The sequence below is a fragment of the Heloderma suspectum genome, chromosome 2 (assembly GCF_057233095.1).
Source record: "Heloderma suspectum isolate Gila_16-S chromosome 2, 16-S_ref, whole genome shotgun sequence".
Taxonomy (NCBI): domain Eukaryota; kingdom Metazoa; phylum Chordata; class Lepidosauria; order Squamata; family Helodermatidae; genus Heloderma; species Heloderma suspectum.
The window spans coordinates 277705138-277711418 of NC_139459.1; the positions used below are offsets into that span (position 1 = coordinate 277705138).

Sequence of the window (6281 nt, forward strand, 5' to 3'; positions counted from 1 at the left end):
ATGATTGAAACATACAAGGTATGGATGCAACAGACTTCTGGGGTTCACCAGATTGGGGTTTTCTGGTGGTTTGCACTGCCAAGAGTTGGCAGGGCTGCTGGCGGTGTGGGAGTGCATCCAACAAAGGCAACTCCCCTCCATCCATCTCAAATGGATCCTGAACTCTGCAAAGCCTCTCCAGAAAGGGGTGCGGGTTCTTCATTTGTTTGCATTTCTGAGCTCACACAACATCTTACCAGCTCAACAAGTCCCTGTCAGAGGCAACAGCAGGATGGCAGACGGATGCTCATCCTCTGCTAAGAACAGCTGCAGGCTCCTTCAGCCAATTAATCTCTCCCTGGGGTATACTTAGAACTGAAGGATCCCTTTTGGTAACCAAAGTTAGGGGCATGGGAAACTTCGGCAGGGAAGTGTGGCAAGCAAGAGAGGAAATGCGCTGTCAAGGGTATTTGGGGGAGGGTGGGATATCTTTTGTGGGAGGAGATGGAAGCCTACAGCAGGGAGAGGATGGAAGAGCTGAGAAGGGTAGACAGGGCCTCAAATGGATCAGAGGATTCCTTTGATATTGGACCAGGGATTTCTGCTGGAAAAAGAGCTCCGTGCAATTCCAAAGCTATTTATTTATTTATTCATTCATTCATTCATTTCATTTCTATACCGCCCAATAGCCGAAGCTAGCTCTTCTTGACCACCAGCGCTGGCCCAGTGAAATGTATCGTCTGAATCCTTGGGATGTGCAGTTTCCTCAGAGCCATGCTGGCTGGTGGGAGCATGGTGCTGCACCCAGGGTGAGACTGTGCCCTGCTCTTGCATATCACACGTTCTTTCCTCTGGGATCCAAGTCTAGATCCCAGAGGGTTCCAAGAACAGTCCATGTGCTGGGTTAGCCTGAGACGCAGCTCTCGTTTTTGCTTTGCAGATGTGGGGAAATGGCACGCCTGCTCCAGGGGGGACCCCAAGCTCCCATCTGAACCATTCAGCCCCCTTACAGTGTGTGGCTGAGGCAGAGTTCCAGCACCTGCTCCTGCCGATCACGTACAGCCTGGTTTGTGCCCTGAGCTTGGCCTCCAACAGTGTGGCCTTGTGGAGCTGCTGGGCCAGCCGGGCCCAGGCCCCACCCATCATGATCTTCATCTACAATCTCATTGTCATCGACCTGCTCTTTGCCTTGTCGCTGCCACTGCAGGCTGTGTATCACGCTAGACGCAACGACTGGCCCTTTGGCGAGAGCCTGTGTAAGGCCACTAATGCCCTCTTCCTAGCCAACATGTTCAGCAGCACCCTTTTCCTGGCCTGCATCTGCCTGGAGCGTTACCTGGCTGTCATCCACCCTGTCCGCTACCTGCGCCTGAGGTGGCCTCTCTACCGTGTGCTGCTCTCCATGGCAGTCTGGTCCTTGGTAGGGATTGGGCTGCTGATTCTCTTCTCCAAGAACAGCGTGACCCGGCGCTTCCCAAGTGGGAATACAGCCTGCATGGAGAATTTCCCAGAGCAGGTCTGGAGTGGAGGCCTGGCAGCCATGGCCCTGGCCTCCTCGGCGCTGGGCTTCTTTGTGCCTTTCCTCACCATTGTCATCTGCTCCGTCGTGATTGCTCGGCGCATTATGAACCTGGCCCACGGTTCAGCCCAGGTGTCTTCACTGCGCAGGCGCTCACTCTACACCCTCCTGATGGTGACCAGCCTGCTCACTCTCTGCTTCCTACCTTTCCACACCATCCACACACTGCACACGCTCGGCCGGATTGGCGTCTTGTCATCTCCAGGGCTGCTGCACTTCACTTGTTCAGCCCAGCGTGTGGCCATGGCCCTTGCGAGCATCAACAGCGCTCTTGACCCTCTGGTGTACTACTTCAACATGAAGCCAGCCAACCGGAAGCTGCCTTGCTGTGGCACAGTCAGCCAGAACCTCATGGATTCAGGCGAGGCTGCTAGCCCAACAGTGGGGGGCCTCAGGAGCATGGCCTAGAGACTGAGGCATGGAACCTCTTTCAGTCCGAGAGCCAAATTCAACTTCAGAGAAGATCTTGGGGGCCACATTCCAGTGGAGGGAGGGGCTGAAGGCAAAAGGGGCGGGGCCCAAAATACAAAAAACAAACCACCAGCATATTGTAGCTTAAAGCTCGTACTGACATTAACTAAACCTTAGGACAGACATTTCTCCTAAGGTTTTTGAAGGAGGGGGGGAATCCTTGAAAACACCGAACGATTGGTGGCCAGGGGAAAGGGGGTGAGTCAGGGGAAGGGGACATCCAGGAAACCCCAGACGGCCAGACGGGGTACCCACATGGTCCAAAGTTGGCCCACAGGCCTGAGGTTCAACACTCCTGAGCTAGAGACTGAGGTCTTGCTTAAGGCCACTTTCCAGAGCTTCACCTGACTTCTTTTGCAGTGCCCACCACCACCACCACACTGTATTTACCCATCACCATTTGAACAGGAATGACCTCTAGAATGGCATCCTGACTTAGAGAAGGCAAGAGGATGGAATTATCTTCAATGCCAGGACGATTTTGGTACACCTAAATTCTATTGGTATTGGAGGAGAGGATCAGATTGTCAATTGTGTGCTCGTGCAAGGCGGTGTCATAGTGGAGGAATATGGGAGAGTAGTGCTCTGGCACTTTTTCAGGTGATCCTAATAAATGGAATATTATGGTATGTACTGCTCCTCTTTGTGTGTGTTTTAAATATATAAAACGGATCAGTACACCTGGCTGCATTTCTGGACTGCCTTGGCATGTGGCTATGGGGGCTATCATGATGAACTCCTGCACTTCATAATTTACCACTACACCACTGGCAAAGCCTGCAGCCTGGGCCTGGTTGGTGCAGAGCAAGATATGGGGGGACAGTGTTCTCAGAGTTCCAAGGGCAAACCAGTTCTGTAGCCAGAGAGGCAGTCTGAAGGCCATGGGAGCACCAGAAAGAGGTGCCAGGAGGCTCTGAGTCCAGAGAGCACTGAGAGACAGACATGTGATTTGGGAAGCAACACAGAAATGTGCTTATTGCAGAGACAGAGGCTGAAGAGAAGGCATTTCACAGTCAGGAATCAGAGCTGGGAGGTGAAATGAGGGAAAGAGAGCAGCTGATGGAACTCATCATGCCCACAAGCTTCATGATTGTCACAATATTTTCGTGGCTAAGGGCACAATCCTATGCATATTTAGACAGGAAAAAGTCCTACACCTTCCAGCATTCCTCAGACAGCATGGCTGCCTGGGGAATACAGGAGTTATAGGCCTTGTTTGTGTGTGTCTAAATATGCATAGGATTGCAGCTTTTGTGGGATAAATTCTGGCCTAAAATCAGGAGGACCTGGGATCGGGATAGGCAAGCCCAGGAAAATCTGCTCTGGAAATACTCTGGATTAAGTTGCTGGACATGCATTAGACTAAGGCATCTGTGACATAAAAGTCAGTCCTTAAGGGACGCTGCTGTGCATAAAAGATTCATTCAAAAAAGTTGGAAAACAATAATCTCCCATGCTTCCCACTTTTCCTAGATGGACTGCAAATAAGCAGTGGCTACTTAAACTTCAAGAAGTGCTACAACTTACATGGTACAAATGGTGCCAACCCAGCTTCTCCCTATCTATCGTAAGAAAGGTGTGTTGGGGGGGGGGGAGACACAGAGAAGGCCCCATTTAAGGTTAATGGCTGAAGCAGGCATGTGATGATGACTATTATTATTATTATTTATGTTTCTATACTACCCCATAGCCAAAGCTCTCTGTGCAGTTTACAAAGATCATCACTTTGTGCCACAGCCAGATCTGAATGCTTGCTGGACTGAACCAACCCCATTGTGCAGTCTCAACCAAAATGCATCCTGCCAGGGAAGTGGAGGGAAGACTCCCAAAATCTGGAGAAAACAGTCCAGGTTTTATGGAGTTCAGTTGCATTTCTCACTTGGAGATGTAGACTTGATTCGCACATAATGACAACCTGTACACTGGCTGGGTTCGCACGTAATGCTAAACCATAGTTTATGTAAGTATCGTGGATTGTTGTTACATGTGAACCCATGACTATGGGTTAAGTCTGGGTTGTTAACCACGAACAACCCATGGTTTGTTGTTAGGTTGTGAACTCTGGGTTGTTTTAAACCATGGGTTGTTGTTACGTGTGAACCCAGTTCATGGGTTGTTACACCAGGCTACAGAGGCAGGGGACAACAATGGTAAAAAAAAACCCAGCCACTTTACATGCCAGTCCTACAGTGCCACAAAGGAATGTGGCATACAGGGAGGGAATGGATGACGGGGGCAGAAACCAAACAACCCGTTGAATTGAAATTGAAAAACAGCCTGTAGTTTGCTTGATTATCTGGCAGCCAAATCATGGGTTAACATGCAAAGCAACAACCCACGGGCTAATTAAACCATGGGCTATTGTTACGTGTGAACCAGATTGTAGGGGTTGTTGAATTCTGGGTTGGCATTATGTGCAAACCTGGAACTATGGGTTAACTATGGGTTATTAACTGTGCACATCCCACAAAGAGAGCCCATGGTTTGTTGTTGGGTTGTAAACTCTGGGTTGTTTAAACCATGGGTTGTCCTGATGTGCGAACCAGGTCATACCTAAGAACAAGTTGTTAAGAATAAATTGTTGACATAAATATAGGGTATTACTTATATGGCCTTCCGGTTATGTGATGCCCATTATATTACGTGGATATTCCATGAAGTGTGATGATATGGAAAATAGCATTCCCACTTCCCCAACACTAACTGTTGGATTGGATGTTCAAAAGGGGACACATCCACTAGTCAATTTTATGGGTGGAGCCTTGACAACCTACAGGGCTTCTCCTGCCAGGACCAAAACTCCCAGGCATAAGAGTTCTGAATTTGCTGTCTGGTTACTATTAATGGAACTATCTCTATGGTCTTGCCTAAAATACTTTAGGCTGCAATCTTATCTAGGAGTAAGCCCAATTGAACTAAGTGAGACTTATTTCCAAGTAGAAAAGCATTGGATTGCACTGTCATGTTGGGATTTAGCGACTGGGCAAAAGAACCAGTATCTCTAGATGTTTCTTGGATGGCCAGTTCACCTGCAGGGCTGGGGCTGAAATAAGCGTGTGGCAGATTGTGTGTATAAGAAGCAGCAATTTTGAATTTGGAATTAGAGGGAGGGAGTTGGGAGCTGGCTGAAGGGGAAGCATTTTTGGTGACAGGTCTCTCTCTTTTCGAGGTTCTGATGTGGGTAGTGGATCTGCTGCCTTATATGAATCTCTTTGCCTCCGCTTATGCTCTACCTTTATATTTGTAAATAAAGAAAATATTACAAAGACAAGGCTCCTGTGTGTTCTCTCTGCCCCTGGAATGTCTCACTGCTTGGAAAAGTGAAGAATGCATAACAATAGCAACAAAAAACTTCTAACACACCTAGTTTGAACCTCCATACTGCTGTTTCCTCTCTTGCATATGTCCTCTTCTTGTTCAGCACACAAAATTCTTTTTCTTTCTTTCTTTCTTTCGTTCGTTCGTTCTTTCCCTTTCTCACACTCCTATATAGCTGTGAGCAAACATACTAGAAAAATATCCTTTGTGCATAAGCCTCCTCTAAGCCTAGGTGCAAAATGAAACTGGTTGCTGAAAGGAAAAAAAATGAAGGTTTGGATGAAAGAACAGGATGGAACTGCTTTGCACTCTGATATGTGCTAAACAACACATTTTGGTTTATAAGAAAAGAAACAAGAATGCAAAACTGGCCTGTGAGATCCAGATGCGCAGGTGACAGGCAGACAAAGATACTATCCTGCTAGGAAACAGATTTTATAGAATGCATTTTAATTTGTTTTTCTGTAATAACAAAGAGGTCTGTCAAAGAAGGGCCTCGTGTGGCGCAGAGCAGTAGGCGGCAGTATTGCAGCCAAAACTCTCCCCATGACCTGAGTTCGATCCCAGGTCCCAGCAGAAGCTGGGACCCAGGTAGCCAGCTCAAGTCGACTCAGCCTTCCATCCTTCCGAGGTGGGTAAAATGAGTACCCAGCTTGCTGGGGGAAAGGTAGTCACGACTGGGGAAGGCAGTGGCAAACCACCCAGCTACAGTCTGCCATGAAAATGCCAGCGAAAGCGGTGTCCCTCTAGGAGTCAGTAATGACTCGGTGCTTGCACAGGAGGAACCTTTCCTTTCCTTCCTGTCAAAGAATTTGGCACTACAAATTCTTTATAAAAATTAACTTGTGTTTGTATAACATAATGATCCTGTGCACATTTACGGGGGAGTAAATATCACTGTGTTCAATCAGACTGAGTGTACAAGATTGCAGTT

At 48.0% G+C, this 6281-nt stretch overlaps 1 protein-coding gene and 1 pseudogene across 2 annotated transcripts in view; one reads left to right on the top strand and one right to left on the bottom strand.

The window, feature by feature from the left end:
• GRK6 (G protein-coupled receptor kinase 6) overlaps window positions 1–351 on the bottom strand; it is a 41558-nt gene extending 41207 nt beyond the window's left edge. The window contains exon 1 of the mRNA XM_084839438.1: window positions 237–351. The gene's annotated coding sequence lies outside the window, so the exon portion shown is untranslated. The remainder of the gene's footprint in view (window positions 1–236) is intronic.
• LOC146354637 (uracil nucleotide/cysteinyl leukotriene receptor-like) lies at window positions 25–5918 on the top strand (annotated as a pseudogene). The gene has a single exon (XR_014788457.1). The product of XR_014788457.1 is annotated as a uracil nucleotide/cysteinyl leukotriene receptor-like (transcript).
• The last annotated feature ends 363 nt before the right edge of the window (window positions 5919–6281 follow it).